This window comes from Hemicordylus capensis, chromosome 1, assembly GCF_027244095.1.
Source record: "Hemicordylus capensis ecotype Gifberg chromosome 1, rHemCap1.1.pri, whole genome shotgun sequence".
Lineage (NCBI taxonomy): Eukaryota > Metazoa > Chordata > Lepidosauria > Squamata > Cordylidae > Hemicordylus > Hemicordylus capensis.
Window position 1 is genome coordinate 254187653 of NC_069657.1, and position 21472 is coordinate 254209124.

At 41.7% G+C, this 21472-nt stretch overlaps 1 long non-coding RNA gene across 1 annotated transcript in view; it reads right to left on the reverse strand.

Annotated features, from left to right (window-relative positions):
• LOC128346728 (uncharacterized) overlaps positions 1 to 21472 on the reverse strand; it is a 69560-nt gene that overhangs the window by 606 nt on the left and 47482 nt on the right. Inside the window, exon 3 of the long non-coding RNA XR_008317155.1 lies at positions 595 to 703. This is a non-coding gene — a long non-coding RNA (uncharacterized LOC128346728). The remainder of the gene's footprint in view (positions 1 to 594; positions 704 to 21472) is intronic.

A 21472-nucleotide genomic window follows, 5' to 3' on the forward strand; every position in this document is an offset into this window, starting at 1 on the left:
CATGATAGTGTGCCATTATGCTTGATCCCCCACCAAGCTGCATTTTAAGTAAATAAAAATTGCCCCAAGAACAATCTGGTGGCCAGACAGATGCCCTCCAGAACAGCCATGCTTGTTGTTTGTCTCAACATCAGGAAAATAGAGGTGTCTTGTCTCTACACTTGGGAGTTTATTCTTAAATCCTCCACTAAAAAGTGACTTGCAATGTAATGCAGGACAGAGAGGGCTACCACTGGAGGAAGGAAAAGGAAAAACCACTTTTCTGTGCACACTGGTCCATGCACAATCTAATAGAGCTCCCTGAACAGCAGCTTATACTTTACTCAAATATTTGTAAACATGTGACATGTTCAGAAAAGCCTCTTGTGGGAGTGGAAAGCACACAGAGATTGCACTTGTGCAGGTGTTGAATTCTGCTAATTCCTCTCCTCCCACTACAGTCCTAAGCCAAATGGTTTGCTGTTCCAGAGGCTTTCCCAAGGGAGCTGCAGTGGGAAGGGAAGCAGTACAGCCCTGTAAATGCAGAAACTTCCTAGGATTCAGAGCAGAGTTCTGCACATTTTAGATGCTGATACTTTGGAAATGGTAAATCACCTTTATATACTGTAGGCAATAGAACTATGGCATTCTTTTGATGCTTCTCCAAAGACCAAGCCTGATGGTTCTTCCAGAGGTGATTGTTCTGTTGTCCATTGCATTTCTCCTGGTAAGAAGAAAAGCACCAAAAACTCTTAAAGGGAAGTAAACATGCAGTGAACATACAGCAGACACTTTAAATATCAGGAGGCACACAGCTGACAAACAACAAACTCATGACCCATTTAAAATGTGCATCAGCCCCAAAACATATCTTTTATGCCTCAGGTATGGCCAACCCTATGCCTTTCTTGAACTATATTGGCCTTCCAGTGGTGAAACTATGGATTGCAATGCTCCACATATTATTTGGAAACAGGAGATGAGGAAGCATAAGTCAATCAAACTTCCATTTTTCATCCAGTGTATGTGCAAAGTAGTTGGCGCATCCCCACCCCCACCCCATGATTAGATGGATGAGCTCCAAATGAAGAAACTGCTAAAATAATCTACTGATACTGGAAGTAAAGAAAGAGGAAGCACAGTCCACTTGTGCATTCTCCCCCTCCTATTTCATCGTAAATGGAAAGTGCCCTGGATAACTTATGGCCTCAGAGCTTGTTTTGTGAATGCAGAACTTAGGCTGTGTTTGCATTTCAAGCAAAGCTTAACTCATAAATTCTAGTTTTTGTATGTGCTAAGAGTGCAGAAATGACATGCAAATCTTTTACAAATTATAAATGCTATCAACACAGAGGATATTTCATGGCTGCTAATGAAAATCTTCACCAATCCAAAGAAAGGCCATGAAATAAAACCTGCATAACTCATAAATTTGATAGAGGACAAATTTAAAAAACCCCTACTGAAAGGACAAACAGAACGAATAACGAACCGGATGGTATATCTACTATTACATAAACCAGATCTCTGTTATGCAGAAACAGCTCATATTATCCTGTCCCCTGAAGACTTGAGAGGCAGGGAGGAAGTCCATATCCAATTACAAAGGACTGCATACCTTCCATATTGGCTATTAATTAAGGCAAATTCCATAATAATACATGTCTTGTCTGTCACAGAAGGAGAATCATTCTGACTTCTGAGCCCATGAAATAAAAAATGTACCTGATGTACATCAAGATCGTTCAGATAAAACTAAATTCGGCGGACATTGTATGCTTCTCTGTCGAACTGAAAGGCAGTGTAATCGTGTGCACCTTCAGTTAGACCCAGTCCTGCCCTTTCATCTGCTAACTCTTTACTAGGCCTGATTTATAGCTGTTCCTGGAAAAAAAACACCTGAAAAAACCATGTGGTTCATGCTCCATGCTCCAGGCAATAACCATATGGGCCATTTGGTCACATGATTACTTCCCACACTTTCATTGGCCCCTCTGCTGCTAGTGTGGGAGTCAGGCCATTGGCTGACATCCTGACTATAACAGTGTCCTTGTTCTAGGACATTGAACAGTGAGTTCTGCTACATCAGGAGCTTGTATTCCAGACTATAATACTGTACTCATGTAATGCTGTTGTGCTGGCTTCAAGATGTAGCCATTGCATGTTCTGCAAAGAAAGTGACATCTGCTCAACTCTTGTCTTTGCACTAGCATAAGATGTTGGCAAGTTGGACAATGACTGCCCCTCAGGACAGTTCCACAAAATCATTACACACCAACACTGAGCAACTTTTGTCCCACCAGATTGTTGCTCGAAGGCAAGGCTCTTCTGCAAGCGGCACTGGCCTTTGAATTCACTGAAGTAAATTATTTGCTAGCTCTCTTGCTAACATATAATGTGACAGAGGAAGTCTTTGTGCCTTCCATAATATCTGTTTTATTTTTATTATTTTATTTATTCGATTTCTACACCGCCCTTCCAAAAATTGCTCAGGGCGGTTTACACAGCGAAATAATAAATAAATAAGATGGATCACTGTCCCCCAAGGGCTCACAATCTAAAAAGAAACATAAGATAGACACCGGCAACAGTCACTGGAGGTACTATGCTGGGGCGGGGTGGGTGGGTGGGATAGGGCCAGTTACTCTCCCCCTGCTAAATAAAGAGAATCACCAAATTAAAAGGTGCCTCTTTACCAAGTTAGCAGGAGATAGAAGGCACATTCTGTGGCTGACATGATGCCTAACTCATCCTACTAATTTCAATGGGTCTACTTTGAGTAATTTTCCTCATCCTGCCCATCACTATTATTTATTTATTTAATTGGATTAATAATCCACCTTTTTTTAAAGACTCAAGATTAGTAACAAATGAAAAACAAAACAACAAAAAATCAAAACAACAAAAATAAGGTGGAGTGGTGTTTGTGCAGTTCTATTTCAAATCTAGAATTGGGTGAATATCTACATTTGAAATGATTTTTCTAGGTTTTTGTTTTTAAAAAAAATCTAATATGTATATAATGCTATCAGACCATTACTTGACTCTACTTACTTTCCAAACATTACAGGCTGATTTTTCTGGATTAAAAAGGAGGATGCCAGTAATATGTTCATGAATCTGGCACAGGGGATTCCAAATGGCTGGTGAACACAAACCTCAAACCCATGCAACATACATTCCAGATATAATTATTTCCATTTTGAACCAGATTTTCAGCTTCAGAGGCAGAGATGGACTACACCATCCTAAAGGAAAGCCTGGCGAACTCAGATATTTTTACAGCTTGCTTTTATCTCCCAAAGCATTCCTGGCTAGCTCACAAGTGATTCATTATGTATACGACTCCTCCCAAATATCTCAGGTCATTACACCATTGACTTCCTTTGAGGATTGTTCAAGCCTGGATGCAGCCTGCCTCCATGGAGTTGTTTATCTAGCTTTATGCTCCAGCTTGTCCAAATAGGCTCCATTGTGCCAAACAGGCACAACCCAGTGTTAAGAGCATTTGCTCCTGCACAACTATGCTACCCAAAGTGACACACTACTTTTAGCTCACTGAGATCATGCTTGACAAATGAATAAATTAATCAAAGCAACCTCAGAGCTGGGGGGAGGAGGAAATCAAAGGAAATTTGATGTTTAACAAGTTTGCAAGGTATGAAGTGAGACTTACTGTGAATAGTCATGGCCTTGAGAATCTGTTTTACCAAGTTCATATAACCTATCCTTATTTTCATCAGAACACAACTTGGAATCTTATAGTTTCATATCTCACCATTTAAGAATCCTTTTATTTCACATACAAAAAATAACCCAAGACAAATTAAAGGCCACTTATAGGCCACCTCCCACCTCAGAGGCAAGATGCTTCTGAATACCAGTTGCAGGAGAACAACATCGAGAGGGCATGCTCTCCCCTCTTTCCATTGGGCTTCTCAGAGGCATCTCGTGGGCCACTGTGTGAAAGAGGGTGCTGGACTGAATAGGCCTTGGGTCTGAGGCAGCAGGGCTGCTCTTATGGTCTAAAGGCAGGAATACATTCACATATTCCCAGTGAAATCCTTCACATACCTCACAGGACAATTGAAATGCAATAGTTAGAACAGAATAAATGAATACCTAAAAAAATAGTAATAGTGAGCAAAGGAGTTAATGTGACCAGGAAATCTGCTGCATGTGTTATTTTCTCTGTACTGAGAACATGCCACAGGAAAGTTGGGCCATCTTTAAGAGATAAATTAAATGCTCCTTGTGAGAACCATATTGTATGTCAGTATCTACTACTTTCATCATTTAAAATTATATGGAATTGAATATATAAAAGAAAAGAACTTTTGTATCTTCTACACTAATATCTACACTACTTTTCAACAGAAACAGTTCTTGTGTTGAGTCATCAAGTAATGAAAGATCAAGTGCCATGAGAGCAAGTATAAGTCCATTATAGGACTTTTTGTATTTCTGTACCATTACCATTAGAGTTAGGCTCAAATACCAAAGTAAATGGTTGAGCAAGCAGATCCAATTAGAAATCAGTAAAGTCAAGGCCAATTTCCATCTTTCAAAATTGTCTTTTTAATTTGCATTTTTGTTCCTTCCCTGTTCCCATTAACCAAAGGATGAAAACTAGAACCATTTCTATGGTATTCCAGGAGGCTGAACTCAGAAGATGTGTGGCGTGCTGCAGTTGGACATGAGGAAGTTGTTTACTAGCATCAAAACTTCCTGTACAAGAAGGGGCCAGGATCACAATTTATCTCCAAAAAAGGAAAATATTGAAAAATTAATCTCTCCCTCTTTCTCCTTCTCTCATTCTCCACAGACAGCATTCTTCTTTTGAAAGATTTCCAGAACACATGACTGCCTTTGAGATGATATATTGTATTTTTACAGCTTAAATGCTGTCCTGGGCAGGAGAAGAATTAAACATAACAACCTTGGTAAGTAAACTGAAGTTGACTGCTATCGGTAGGATTGGCTTTAATTTGTTTCCATAAATCTTTGAGGAGCAGCAGCAGCAGCAGCAGCACGAGCTGGTTGGTTTTCCTCAGAGTCAAAGTCAAATCTGCCATGTCAATGGCTTTATTGAGGTTGTTCCAAAATCCTGGAGAGGAAGGCTGAAGGAGAAAATAGGCATGTTTGCAGCAAGTACACAAACATGCAACATGCCAACATTTGAAGAAATGGAAGATACCTTTCTATTAGACATTATTCTTAAAGCCTCCCTTGACATGAGGCACTTTATTGTGTGCCTTTATAGGTATACAATAAAGGGATAATTTATATACCTCATCTCTGTGCATTCCACAACAAGTCTGCTCCCCCAAGCACCTCCCTCTAGTGTTAGAATACAATCAAGGTATCACTTGGTATAAGTGAAAAGGGATGTACAATGGGACAAAGCAAATCTTCACATATAAACTGAGGCATCTGAAAGACTGCTTTGTCTTATAGATGAACCTTTCTGCTTGCTGAGATCATCACTGAAGACTCTGTTTTAGCTGCTGCCATTAGAAAGGACAGGTAAGTAGCAAACAAGGGTTTGGGCTTCTCAAGGATGGAACTCAGGCTCTGGAGCTCCCCTCCGCCCATTTGGTGGTCAGTCTCATTTAGATGAGCATTTGAGGAGGGAGGAGTATGGAGCTCTTTGATTGCAGTGTACTATTATTATTCCAATTGTTTTACTTGAAATTCTAAGCCTTGATGGTTGTTTTTGTTTCGGTGTAGTTTATGTTGTCTGCTGCTTTGACTAGTGTCTGGCTACATGTCCCTGTCTCCTTTGCCCAGCCTGGCTAGGCCTATCAGGTCTGGCCTCAGAGCAGGGATAGGGCGGGGTGTCACTCTGTGCCTCCTTTGTCCCAGGCTGCTTGTTCCTTGTGTCTGCCTCTCTCTGGGGGACCCTGACACTCTCCACCAGTGAGCCTCTCATCCCTGGCTGGCTCCTTATTGCCTCCTCACAGGCTATGCATTGCCTGCCCCAATTACAGAGCCAACGCCCCTCTTTATTACCTGTAATTGATTACCCCTTACAGCTGTTGCCCATGTCTCTCCCCCTTTTCCCTCCTCCTGCTCAGACCCCCTCCCTTCAGAAGGCATGCTGCTGGTGTTATCCTCGCACACCTCCCCCTTGGTCTTATCAGGGCTCAGCTCCTCCTCCACTGGAGCTGAGTCCCCGTCCATTGGCAGTCTTCCCTCCAGCTCTCCCCGACTGCCACCCACCCATCCCTGTCGCCTTGGGCCCTTTCACCACTCCGTCCTTGGAGGTAAGGACAGCTGGCCTCACCCGACAGCTAGTTTGGTTAGAAAGGTGGGATAGAAATATTTTCAATAAATAAAACGACCTTGACCAGGAAGAGATGTTTGGGTCATGGTGAATTGGGCAGCAAAATAGGGCCAGCTCCGGCAGTGAAAAATGTCAAGTGGCGTTCATGCTCTGCCTTTTAGCTTCCAGACACATCTTTTAGGCCACTAGTGGAAAGAGAATGCTGGACTAGATTTGCTTGCATGCACAAGGTTCCAGGTTCAATCGCTGCCATCTCCAGGTAGGGCTGGGAAAGACTCCTGTCTGAAACTTTGGAGAGTGCCTGCTAGTCAGTGTAGACAAGACTGAGTTAGATGGACCAAAGATCTGACTTGTTATAAGGCAGCTTCCTATGTGGAATAGCTTGAATACAATGATCTGAATGGAAAGAAATGGAGAGAAACTACTGCTGCAATGGGAGAGCATTGGCTAGCCATGCCTGCAATACATAGCCATGCCCCTGCCCCCTCCATTTCCAGCACTTATCTCCAGAAGTAAGCCCTAAACCTGGGGAGAGCAACAGGTGTGGCCACAAAGTGCACAAGGGGGTGTGACCAGCTGGCATGATACCGTTTGTCCCATACCTAGATACTGCATACCTAGTTTCTGAATACCGAAAGAGAACTTTTGTCAAAACCTTTGCCCTCACACCAAAAGACAAGGGACAATAAAGACACTGAACCACAATATGGGAGAAGGGGCCACAACTGTATTAACATAAAGATCAATGTGATTACAGAAGGTAAAGTCCTCTCTACCCACCCCCGTTTCAGTGCTGACCTACCTTAGGCAGTCAGCCAACAGCATTCCTTTCCCCCAAACCTATCAGGGCGATTACATCCTAGCTCAGAGCAATGGACTGGACCATTGTGGATCCCTGTTCCTCTTTGCCAACAGAGCCTCAAAGCAGGGATTTGTCCCAATCATAGCCCTCACACCACCAAGCCTCTGAGGACCAAGTACACCCCCCCCCCCACTTTCTCAAACCAGCTAAAGGGTGCTCACCAAAGAATCAACCCTATACCTGCTCTCTGCCTGCTCTCAACCTGCCAGTTGTGATCTAAGTTCCTAACTACTTAAAATGCAACACAATGGAGGTGGCAAAAACACTTTCAGACCTGGTCAGGCTGTCAGGAAGCAAAAGCTTCCTACTTGGCCCCCAAAAGAATAACCAGCGATGCTCACTTTGTGCCAAGGGTGGGAGAGAGGGAAGCCACTCAATCAAAGATCAAGGTGTTGGTGGAGAAGCACTTCTTGAGCTATTGGTCACTACACTATCCCTGCAACCTTATGCCTTCCTCTAATATTAGGTGAGGCAAAGCCGCCCCGCCAAGCTTGGGGCTTGGGTGTGGTGATATTTTGAAAAGCAAAATATACAGTGCATACTGGATCACTAATAGCTACATCCTTCCCTTGAATGAATTCTTAAAGATTGGCCAGACGAGCCCTTCCCATGCACAGTCAAGCTGTGATTCATCTTCAGGAAGGTTAATTCCTTTAATATTTAGATATTTCACAGTTCAAGCCTTTATAATTTTGTCCTGCAGTTTACCTGGGACAGATGTTTGGCTGGCAGATCAGCAATTTCCAGGATCCCCTTGATCTTTTTTCTTTAAACTGGTGTTATTATATTGGCTAGTTTCCAAGCCTTTTTAAGGAGGCTGCTTTAGTGATAATTTACATATTTTAGTTAATAGTTCAGCAATTTCACATTTGAATTCTTTAAGAATTCTCGGGTGAATGCCAGCCCATCTGGCACCACTGGCTTGTTACTTTTTAATTTGTCAGTTAGTTTGAAAATTTCATCTTTTGTCACCTCTGTTTGACATAGTTCTTGAGCTGGTACTGCTAGATAACTGTGGTTCAGGTGTGAGTTCAGATCTCCAACAGCTTCTATAGTGAAAACTGGTTCAAAGAGTTTGCGGTGTTGCTTCTATATGTGCTCCTTACAGCACTTGATGAATGTGTAAATAATTATTGTCTTTAATTCTTGCATTTATCAAGGAAATGCATTTGCTATGCACAAAAACCAGATCTGCCATGTTTCACAAACAAGAGAAATATATCCCGTGGTCCAATAGAAAGCAAATAAATAGAGACTGACCCTGCCTTGAAAAAGTTGAAAGAATGCAGAAAACACTCGTGAAGAAGAACATTGCAGGTCAACGTGTGTTGAGTGTCTTAAAAATAAAAACTTGCTCCCACACTGAGAAGACACAAGACATTATTGAGGGAATGAACACACCCATAAATATGTGCGTGAAAGGGCCACAACTTTATTAATGGCTTTAACAAATCAGGTAACTACAGCAGGTCTGTCTGCCCCCGCCCCCCAGCCTCTTTATGTGATCACAGCCTGGCTCAGAGCATCAGATCAGAGGAATCTGGATCCCTGCTCCTCCTCACCAACTCCCAAGCAGTCAGGTTAATTTCAGGGGCCTTGCCACCAGCAAGCTGTGCTGGTTTTTTTTTTTTTTTTTTGCAGCAGTCTGGGGTAGAACCTCCCTTGGAGAAGATGCCATGTGGGTGGGAGCATTGTCCTGGCTTCAGAGGTATCAGTACAAGCTAGCACCTGCCTCCTCCAGGGCTAAAATCTGTCTGGGTTGGAACTTCACTTGAAGCCAGTGCCTTATGTGAGAGAGCATTGATATCTAGGGGTTATGGCTTCACCTCCTCCAGGGCTGAAATCCTACCAGAAATGGACTGCATGGATTTTGTTGCAATCGTCCATCTGGTTCTTCTATCAGGCTGTTTAGGTACCCTAGAACTCCCTCCCCGGACATTCCTTCCTTTTGTGCCTTCTTGACCTAATGGTGCAGCCAGGGGCATAGCAAGGTTGGAGTGGGCCTAGAGACAAGATTTTAAAATGGGCCCTGCCCATCACTGTAGCTCAGCTCATGAAGTAAAGAAATCTTAAATGAGATAGACATGCTGTTCTGGTAGCTCTAGGTCTTAACACGCACATCAATTTCGGAGGATGAATACAACTGAAAGAAGCCCGGGTGGGTGCATGGCTGGGGGAGTCAGTCATGTGACTTGCCTCTGCCCCCCCCCAGGCAGTGGGCCCCCAGACAACTGTCTCCCTTTGCCCTATTATAGTTATGCCCCTGGGCGCAGCAGGGAAATAACTTGCCTAGCGAGCAAGAGGTTGCTGGTTTGAATCCCTGTTGGTATGTTTCCCAGACTATGTTTCCCAGACTATGGGAAACACCTATATCAGGGAGCAGCAATATCAGAAGATACTGAAAGGCATCATCTCATACTGTGTGGGAGATGGCAATGGTAAACCCCTTCTGAATTCTACCAAAGGCAACCACAGGGCTCTGTGGTCGCCGGGAGTCAACACTGACCCGACGGCACAACTTTACTTTTAAGAGCTTCTGAATGAGCAATATAAGCCCTTGGAGCTTATGTGCTCTCCTCCTTATCCAAGGAGGAAGTTGAGATGGGCACTGCTATTTAATAGGAACCCCCATTTTAGGTAGCATTGTAAGACCACTGAAAGTCTAGCACCCTTCTCTGATTGTCCTTCTCCCACTGTTAACAAAGCTTGAGGCAGAGTACATCAGGCTTCTAGGCGACCACCAGCCAGACCTAGACCTGCACGGCTTAACCTCAGCAAGGTGACTGTATCATGAACCCTAAGACTGTATCCTGGTAAGCCGCTTCTCCCTCTGTTATTGGCTTTATTTATTCTTTTTCCTTGTTTTCCTGGGGACTCCAAATTTATCCAGTGGTCCAATAGAGCTGGACCGGTCAGAGCTCAGTTGAAGCTCTGAGTACATCCCTGTCCTCCTTCTTGTCTAAGAATGAGAACTGGGGTAGAAGCTGCCACCTGGGAGTATTCTTAATGAGCTGCCTATCCTTTTCCCCTGTAGCCTCCTTCCAGGACATTGCTTGCTGCCTCCAAAGCTAAAACCAGCATGTGCTGGTGATTGCAAGCACTTGTATAAAAATACCAGGACTCAAGCCAAGTAGCTGACAATGGGCCTAAAACTGTTCATCCGATGGATGCAAGTGGATTCTGTTGATCCCCCACTGCCCACATCTAAGAGCTATGCAAGAACTTGTGCATAATGGAGGGAGGGGGCAGTTGATACCACTCATGAGCAATGCTCCTTCCCTGAAGACAAAGATTGCACCATATGAGGTGCCAGGCAGAAGGAGCATTGATAGCTAGTTGATACCATAGGCATTTTGGAGCGTTATAAGCTCAAAATATCAACCTAGGTGATGAACAAAATAGTTGCCAGACTAGATTGCTTTTTTTTTTTTTTAAACAGATGGGCAAAAAAACATTCTGGGGCTTAGTGCTAAAGAGGAAAAATCCATTCTGAAGGCAATTTCCTCCATCTATATACAAGATTTGCATTCTGTAGCCATTAACGATAAAATGATGCTTACTGCCTTCTTTCTTAACAACAAATTGAAAATCCCTCATGATAAAATTTCACCACATTGTGATTTTCAGCTCTATCACATATCACAGAAAAATGGTAATAGGCTTAGCATACCTATCTTCTCAGTGACAGGTACATTTTGTTTGCAATGGAGATACTCCGCTTTCTTTCAGTTCTGATATGTATTACATTTGATATGACCATTATTAATACTTGCTCCCTGCTCTCTGCTCCCAGTGCATTGTTGCTATACATACCCCAGGTTACAGAGGACCTGTGGCAAATAAAGTGTGGTTAAATGAAGACAATGAAGACAGCACAGATGCCATTGTTTCATGCCAATGCCAAAAGATGGTGGCATAGATCTTTTTAAAAAGATTCTGCTATAGGTTTGCAGAATGAAGGCATACCTTTTCCTTGCTACTATCAGATCGCCAAATATTTTCTATTTCATATGATCCACATAGTGAATGGCTTGTGGAAGTCAGGCTGCCTCAAGTGGAAGTCAAGTGGAAGTCTTTTGAGTCATTTTCTGCCATGATGGAAGCGGATGTCAACCATCCTAATCTTTAATTTTAGAAAAACAAAAAAGTATATAAACACTTCCCAAAATGTGAGTGTTCATAGCTGATATTCTGCTGAACTTTCAAAATATTTTTTTCCTATTTGTACAAACAGTTCCTATGTAATGTGTGTAGTTCCTGGCCTATATCAGCCTAGATTTGATTTTAGTGTAGAGCATAACTGTTACATGCAGATAGCAGTAGACAAACCTAAGGGAGCAATTAATATAGAAAATATCAAGATAATGGAAAAGGAAGAGGATCATTAGTGTAGGATGCGGGAAACTTAAAGATGCATCAATGTAGGACAAAGTTGCTGATGAGAGCACTCCAGGGATACAATATGAAGATCTTTCGGCTGTGTGAAGTGTCATGGTCAGGGATGGATAATAAAAAGGCTGGAGCATCCACCATCTGGTAGAGCAGAAGGGAAGACGGGAAACATCAACAGGGAGTTAGAATTGCTAGGGAAAGCCAGACGGTGAAAGCATTGATTAAGATTATTTTGTTGATTAGGTGGTGGCACTCTTTGATTTAATGTGCCTGGCGAAAGTACAGCAGCTAGCTTTGCAGGGTAAGAGCTACGGCCATCAAAGGCAGCTGAAATTGGCCCTGACCCTGAGAGTGTCAGAAATGCTTCTTTATACAAAAGTGGCAGGAAGGGTCATGCAGAACTGGAGGTCATTTCTAAATAAGGAAAGTTGCACATTCCAGGGCAAAAAGTGTCGTGGAGATATTGAGCAACATAATACTTACGTTGGGGGAATAATTTGTCCTGCAATCCTTGCCTGTCTCCTAGAAAATCCCTCAAAACATTGAATATTTTGTCAAACAGAATACCTTTATTTCATTTTGTTTGTATCCAACTCATTCTCAATTAGGCTCAGAATATAAGCAGCAATCAAAACACTCCATATTTAAAGACAAACCTATGGCAACAAAAAACAAACAACATCCAGAAACATGCTAATTAGGGATCAGTGTTCCCTGTAACAGGGATTCTCAGATGTTGTTGACTACAACTCCCAGAATCCCCAGCTGCAATGGCTTTTCCTTGGGCATTGTGGAAGTTGTAGTCAACAGCATCTGGGAATTCCTGTTAGAGGGAACACTGTTAGAGACATGCACAAATAGATTTTTTAAAATTCAATTTGTACCCGAATCAAATCACCCCCAATTTGTTTTGGGTCTGAATCTGGCCAGCTAGCACAGGGCCAATTTGTTTTGTCCACAAATCTCCCAAAACAGGTAGATTTGGGTACAAATGGTTTTGTGCCCAAATCGATTCGCACAGACAGCAGGTGCAGGCAGTGATTCTTTCAGCAGCAGGAAGGGGGTGAAAAAAATTCTCTTCTCTTTTCCTCAATCAGGAAAGTAGGAACAAAAAGCAGAGAATCTACTCCAGGCAGCAGGCAAGCAAGGCAAAGCAAAGCTCCTCTGGCTCCCTCTTTCTCTTTTCTCCCACGAGGCAGAAAGGCAGAATGGTGGCTGGCTGCCTCCTTAAGTAAATCTGAAAATCCCTCCTTCAAACTCCCCCACCCTTGTCCCCTCTTTGACCCTTCCCCTAGCCAATGCGGGGTCAGTCATCCCTGGCAACACAAGATTTGAATGGAAATGACCCAATCTGGAACCAGGGGGGAATCACCAGCCAATTGTTGCACACTGTAAGCCACCAATCTGAAGCTTAGGAGGGCGGAATTTTAAAAAAGAATTCCTGACACAAAATGGAGACAGTGACAGTGTACCCAAATCTGGCCAGATAGCACATGAGTGATTTGTTTTGTCCACAAATCGCCAAAAATAGGTAGATTTGGGCACAAATCATTTTGGACCCAAATTGATTCGCACATCCCTAATGCTAATCTCAGTTCTGCAACGGATATTTTACTGACTAATTGCACATGGCAGTGGAGCCAATGTGACTCTAGTCTAACAATATTTTCCAAAAGGTCAACAGGCTTGGGCTCAGATGTGCCTTCATGTATATATTACATTTTTTCTTCTATCATACTTTTCTTCTATCACAGAATCCAAGATGGCATTCATCAGATTCCCATATGGTCACTGACCTAGGCACTGACTAGACTTAGATATCCTTTTACTTCAGCAAGGTAATGGTATCATGTGTTCTCAGGTCATGCCCTTCCCTCTTTCTACTAGGAAGGAATATCCTAATGAGAAGCAATGAGAAGCCAATCTGCATCCTTCCATTGACTGAAGTATTTGTTTGTGAGCTGCCCAGAAAACAATTCTTATGGGTTGGCCAATACATAAAGTTATTTTTGTTGTTGATAACAACAACAACAACAACAACAACAACATCAAGGCTCCAGAAACCCACTAGTCTACTAGTCTGTGACGAGTAAAAAATAATGCCTGATGAGTGAAAAATGTCCTGATGAGCAATGTACCAACATAACTTGAGTAAAATATTTTGTCTGGCTGATAAACTGAGCCAACATTTCTTCACCCATCACCACCACCACCACCACCATCATGATCAGTGAACTGAAATTCATTATGACTTCATCAGTAACAATAACACTGTGAATTATGCCTGGATGAATGCTGACAGCTAGAGCTGTTACTGGGTATTTTATGTACCCAACAGCATATGTTAATAGGCAAGCAGATTGTTACAATCACATTTCCTGATCAACCCCACATATCCACATGTAGTTAGATCTAGTACAGTTTTTATTATTTAGAGAATTGGACTGGACTAGAGTTGCATTTCACAATACGAAACAGGGATCATCTTCCCTTCCACCACAAGTACCTGGGAAGCAGTAGGGCAGGTGCTGCATGTGGAGTAGCATGAACTGGGTAGAAAAGATTTGCTTTGTGTATATAGTCAGGTTTATGCAGCTCATGTGGAAAATCAGGAAAATTAGTAATATAAATTTGAAGGCCAGTGTTGTATGATGGATGGTATATTACACACAGACTTGGAAGTCTTAGACTTAAATTTCTGCTCAGCCATAGATAACACTGGGCAAGACAGGATTGTGGAAAACCCACAGCAGCAATTTTGTTGTGAAACCAAGTTTCCCTCCAGTTATGGGCACTGGGCATGGAATTTCCAGGTTGCTCTGTGATTGGCAGTCTTACCATGGCCACTGTGGGAGTGGCTGGGAGTTACCATGTTCTCTGCAGTTTGTGATACTCTCGTTTTCCTGTCAGCTTTTTCCCTAGGAGTGCATAGGATCTCACCTAAATTTTGCTGATGGTACACAGGCGAAAGCTGGCTGGTGTCTTGGTGGTACCATAGGATTGCTCAGCCCAATAAGGACTCAGTGGTAAAAATGCCACATACATGCTTAACATTTATGATGATTTGATGGTGAGTTATCTTGGTTTGAGGGAATCCTGTGAAAACTCTTCAGACCACAGCAAATATATATATATGAATCAACTAATACAATTCCTTTAATAAGCAAAATGAATGTGAACAATTCAGGAGGATCTTCAGACAGAAAACTGGAACATTGTATAGAAAAGTTAATAATCAATATGTCAATAATCAACTTATTAATCAATAAGTTAATAATCAACAAGTAAAAATAATTACAAATCTTTTTTAAAAGGAGAAGATTCTGAAGATATAGCAGTAGTCTTGTACATGTGTTAAAAATATTGGTGTCAGGGAAATGAAAAACAGGCTTAAAACAATTTTTTTCTGCTTTTTTTTTTTTTAAGAAAATGCATTCTAATTTCAGTTTCTTTATATGAATATGATGAATATTGATATTCTGCTTTTCAACAAAAGTTCCCAAAGTGGTTTACACAGATATAAATAAATAAAATTGTTCCCTGTCCCCAAAGTGCTCACAATCTAAAAAAGAAACGTAAGATCGACAACAGCAACAGCCACTGAGATGGATTGGGCTAGTTGCTCTCCCCTGCTCAATAAATAGAATCACCACTTTTAAAAAGTACCTTTTTGCTCAGTTAGTAGGGGAAGAGCAGAAGAGCAAAGATCAAGTAAACTAAAATGAAATAGCTGGATTGCCCACTTTTATATCTACAAAAACAGCTTGCAAATTAAAAAAGACTTGCATGTTGATAAACAAATGCAGGGATTATTTTATGACTCACAAACACTATGAAATTTTTAAGATCACATTGGATTGTTCCCTGGGCAAAATGAAGAATGAAATATTAAGTACAGTGCTGTACAAACTATAGAATAGAACCAGATGCAGTCTTGCAAGTATAAATTCCCACCTGCTTTGAACTTACTGAACAGGGATAGTTCCATAATAGTGTAAATATTAAAGTATTACATTCCCCTATTCAATAAAGTTGAGCTGAATAGAATTATCACCTTGAAATTACAGAGTAAAACTCCCTATACAAAAACAGATTAAAGACAAATTAGACTGTGGGCCAGGTCACTATGATTGTTAATTAGTGATAATGGAAATACAATTAGCATAATGAGTTCCAATTACTGTATATGGAGAAATATGAGTATACTGCTTTCATAAATCTTGGTTCCAGGAAAAATAAAATGCATCTGATTTAACAAAGCATGCCCTTCTCCTCTACATAAAGGTTTACCTTTTTTATGAAACTAAACTGTTCTTATGGGTTGTGCTTGGTCGAGGGCAGGGAGAGGAGGGAAATGCGACAGAATGGATTTATCCTGTCTGATAGCTGAACAGTTCCTGTATTAGCTTGGCTTCTGTTTTAAGCTTCCTTGAAAATCTTGCCATCTGTTTCTCCAATTCTGGGTTAAACAACAGAAGAGACCAATCACAGGCCATTACATCAAATGAACCTATTGCCAGGGTTCCTTTTGGGTCTCTTTCTGAATTTTTTCTCCAAAGACCATAGGTAATGATAAACTGTGACTATGGAATATCCTTTCATTTAGACATGTTTGGATGGCTAATGTCAAATGGTTTACGAACCAGTGGCCTTTTAGTGTTTTAATTTTTAAAAGGAGGGGCACATCACATGGAATAGATATTTCTTAAAAAAACCCTATTACAGAGGAATAGTCAGGTAGAACTCCCATACACCTAACCCTGAGAGTAGTATAAGAGTGCTTCTAAAATCACTTTAGGAGTGTGTTAGAAAAGAAATCTGTAAATACTGGATGGTGATGTCATCATCACCATCATCATCATTGTCGTCATCATCATCATCATCATCATCGTGTGAACCATAACAAAGCCAGAAAAGGCAGCATGTGAGCAAACACAGCAAGAGGATACTCTTTTCTGATATATTATCATATGCCTAAACATCAGGTAATGTTTAGGCATATTAGTTGGCCTATTTTCTTTTTGAAATGGAATGGGGCAAGGGGACAGCTTTCCTTTATTGGTCCAGTGTCCTAGTGCTCGTGACCCCAAGCACAAGGAGAAGAAAAGCCATCCATCTGTGAAGTTAATAGTTTGGAGTTAACTTTAAGTGGGTTACTGGGTCTTTGCTATTCGCGTGCAGCCTTCTGCTTAACATTCGTGGGAAAGAACAGTCACAGAGAACTACGGATGAAAAGCTGTTAAGTCAGTCTGGCAGTGACTGTCTGTGGTCTTGGGGTCCACTACATGTATTAATCGGAGGAACAATGTGGATGACAATGCAACTTCAGTTTTAGTTGAGGGAAGGGTTAAATGACTTAACAATAAATGAACTTTAGTGACATCTGGCAAGCTGCTGTTGAGAGAAGTAGAGTTCATTATTCACACTGTTTGGAGGACATGTGTTTATGTGATTAATTGTAAATGGGAACAATTAAAAAGCCTTGAGGTCTTGGGCTTCTGGGATTGGGAGGGGGCTGATAGTAGTTTAGGGATGTGGGGTGAGATCCAGCAAGAGTTACAAATGAAATCACAATCTTATGGCTTTGCATTCTTCATCTCTTGTTTATATACCAACATATCTTATAGGGCAAACTTGAACATTATAGCTCTTCTGAGGAAACCAATATGCACTTCTTACCTGTGGTTGCACAATACATGCATGAAGTTTAAATCTCCAGTACACCCTCAGACAGATACTGAGGCAACAGAATTAGAAGCATAAGAATGGGAACAGGCAGGTAGAAAGAAAATATGAGGAAATCTGGGGGAAGATTTTAGAGATTATTAAGTATAGGAATAATAGAGAATATGAGCCTAATATTATAAATAGCAATTCTGCCTCCCTCCCTTTCATTGTAATCATAAAATTGTTAGACATCTCAAAGAACACTGAATGGACAAATTATAAGTTATTCATATTATAAATACTTACAGGATACCATCATCCATCATCCATGAAACAGACAATCAAACACAAGCAGATGAACATAACAGCCAAATAAGCTCCCATAGGTTTTGAATCTAAAGCCCCTCTCACATCTTCCCAGGGGTAACCTAAGATATGTGTCCTTGAATGGACAGAAGAAGAAGAGAACCCAGGCCAGGGGAACTCCTACAACCACAAATGGCCTGAGACAACTCCATTTTATATTTTAAAATTTTTGTTGCCGATTTAATATTTTAAATTGTATAGCATCTTCAACCCAAGGCAAAAACACAGTATACACATGTATATTACTTACAGTGTAGTAAACACACACGAGGAGGGGAAACCCATCGATTCCTCATTTACTACACCAACCACCCAACATGCTCACAGACTTATATTGGTTGCATGTGTTCTTGTGTACGTAAGTGGGAGTTGCAAAGCTTAGACCATAAATCTCTGAGTAGGAATTGTTCTTTTTATCTTAATTGTTGTACTCCAGTTAGTTTCTCGGTTGTAATAATACTAATAATAACAATAACAATTTTGATGTTCGATGATAAAAAATAAAAGCATGCTTTAAATGATTATACATACGTTTCACATTAAATTTTGGATGTGGAGCCAGCTTGAAAATGCACTGATTGCAAATATGATAATCATGTAAAATGGCAACATTTTTTCATATTTTCAGATCCTATATAAGGCTGTGTGTTGTTTCTGTGATTTTTGAGAGAGAGGAATTGAGAAAGAGGAATTGGAAAGAGTTATAATGTTTATGAACATCAAACTTCTAAAATCTAAAAAACCCTCTCTTTTTTAACTGAGTATTTGACTGTGCTAGCAGAGAAGATGTTGACCTACAGCTAGCATAAGAAAGAAGAATTTTAGGACCAACAAATAGAAGTACTTTTTCACACCGTGCATAATTAAACTATGGAATTCTCTGCCACAGGATGTGGTGATGGTCCCTAGCTTGGATGGCTTTAAAAGGGGCTTAGACAAATTCATGGAGGACAGATATATCAATGGCTACTAGTCTAGTGGCTATAGGCCATCATTGGAAGCAAGATACCTCTGAATACCAGCTGCAGAGGAGCAACAGTAAGAGAGATGGCATGCCCTCACCTCTTGCTGGTGGGCTTCTCAGAGGCATCTGGTGGGCGTCTCTGAGAAACATGATGCTGGACTTAATGGGCTTTGTGCCTCATCCAGCAGGGAGCAAATAGCATGGCCCCAACAAATTCATCATCAATGCAGCAGAGGTGCTGAAAATGAACAACCTTTAATGCTTAGGAATCTATGCCAGAGATGTTAGAATCTCCTTCAGTTTTGTAACCAGCAATTGATTGTCATCTACCTCTGTTTTATGAAGACTTGTTTTAAGTGGCTGACATCCAGACTAAATTTCTCATTAGTACTACTCAGGGAAGGAATCCTCACGATCACCCCAGGAGGCTATTGCTTTCTGCAGGGAGGAAGCCTGAAAGCACTTACCTCCCCACAGACGATCCGGATTGGCCACCCATGTGATTACTGGCTCCATCACAGAGCCGGTTGGGGTGGCGGGGATTGGGGGCCACCCGGCCCCCAGAAGTCCCAGAATACCCTGTGGAAGTGCATGGGGCATTCTGGGGAGCCGACTGATACCAGGAGACCCCGATACAGGGCTCCTCATTGTGGTAGGTGGGGTGTTCCTGGGAGGGATGAACAAAGTATGCCTAGACAAAATAGAATGATTGTCGATGTAGTGCTAGATGATGGGCCCCTCAAGTTGGATGGCATTCAACATGCTCTGAGGAAGGGCTGAGGATCTCTCAGAGTACCTATGGTGTTTATGACACGGTTAGATTAAAGCCTTTTGGACTTCGAGCGGCTGATGTTGCCATGTGGAAAAAGAAAATCTGAAGCTGCAAAGACAGAATTATAATGGGGATGTGGAACGTAAGAAGCATGAATATGGGAAAGCTCGACACAGTGAAAGATGAAATGAATAGACTACAGATTGACATCTTGGGCATCAGTGAATTAAAGTGGACTGAAATAGGACACTTTCAGTTAGAAAATCATACCGTTTACTATTCAGGACACAAGAAACAAAAAAGGAAAGGTGTCACTTTCATAGTCATTAAGGATATAGCAATGACAGTACTTGGGTACAATGCGGTCAGTGACCGACTAATATCAATTAGATTTCATGGACAACCCTTTAACATGACAGTTCTTCAAGTCTATGCCCCAATGTCTGATGCAGAAGAAGAGGAGGTTGATTCGTTTTATGCTCAAGTTCAGTCTGAAATTGACAGATCATGCAAACAAAATGTGCTGGTGGTGGTTGGAGACTGGAATGCCAAAGTTCGAAATGGTAAAGAGGAAAACACATACGGACTGTATTGCCTAGGAAACAGAAATGAAGCAGGAGAATGACTTTTTTGTTTTTGCCAAGCCAGTGATCTCTTCATTGCAAATACATTCTTCATACAACCAAACCAGCACCCATACACATGGACTTTACCAGATGGAGTACACAGAAATCAAATTGATTACATTATTGGTGCAAGGAGGTGAAAGAGCTCAGTTATAACTAGGGATGTGCATGAATCTATTTTTTTGTTTTGATTTGTATCTGATCGAAACTGCGCAGTTGGGAAGCGACGCCGGGCCAGACGGCAGGCCTCGGCGTCGCTCTGTACTCGGCGATCCGCCACCGCCCGCCACCGCTGCGCTCACTCCCCTCCCCACAAGCCATCAGGGGGCACACGATGACTCCGTCAGGCTGCCGGCCAGGTCGCAGGTAGTGGTGGCAGCGCAGCGCGAGCTGGCAGGGGCGTGCGGCGGCTGCCGCCGCCCTGAAAAGAAAGATTTTTGTGGGGAAGGGGGGGATGGGAGGGTCATGGCACTTTTTGGCGCCCCCCACGTGACCCACCAAAGTGGCACCCAGGGCATGTGCCCTGCCTGCCCCCCCTATAGTTACACGTCTGGGCTAGGGGCAGACTTAAGGAAAGGATTCTGGATGTGGAATCTCAGATTGACAGGAGTCTAATTCCTAGGGGTGTTTTCCTGAATGTTGAAATTGTTAGCTATTCTCCAGCTAGATATTTATCTCTTCTTACATTACCTTTAACTTTGGCCCGTTGTAACGCCATGAATACAGCTGTGCTGCAGGGGAGATTACAAAATACTCCTTATCAATTTCGCATTTGTCCGTGTGGATCGGGAGAAGTTGAGACAACGGCTCATGTCTTTTTGTATTGCCAATTTTACTGTGACATTAGGAAGAAATATTTTTCACCTCAACTTATCCTGTTTCCAGGATCAACTGAAATGGATTATTTAAATTTAATTTTAAAGGATTGTGAAAAGGAGAATTTACTCAATGTTGCTAAATTCTGTTATATTTGTGGTATTATTCGGAATGAAGTTGTTAATTCTAAATGATTTTATTTTTGAAATTCTGGCCATTGGCTGGACTAATAAAGACTGAGATCAATTACCACTTGTACATCTGGTGGCAACTCGGAACCAGGCCTTCTCTGTAGCTGTTCCTGGCCTATGAAATGCACTCCTGGCAGATATCTGCAGTTTAGGCTCGCTGTTGGCCTTTAAGAGAGCCCATAAAACTTGTTTGGCCTGGCCTTCCAAAGGTTTTTTAATTGTTTTAAAGTATTTTAATTGGTTTCTAATGGGTTTGAATTGTTTTTGAATTGTTTTTATATTGTTTTAAGCAGTGTGTTTAAAATGATGTTTGTTTTTATGTCTTTTAAAACTTGTTGTGCACCACCCAGAGCCTTTGGATGGGGCTGTCTATAAATGAAATAAATAAATAAAATACATAGCCAGGCCTGCATTGCAGTAATCCATGGAGGAGGTTACCAGTTGGTGCACCACTGTTTTCAGGTCATTCTCTTCAAGGAACAGGTGAAGCTGTCTTATCAGCTGAAGCTGGTAAAAAACCCTCCTGGCCATAGCCTCAATCTGAGACATCA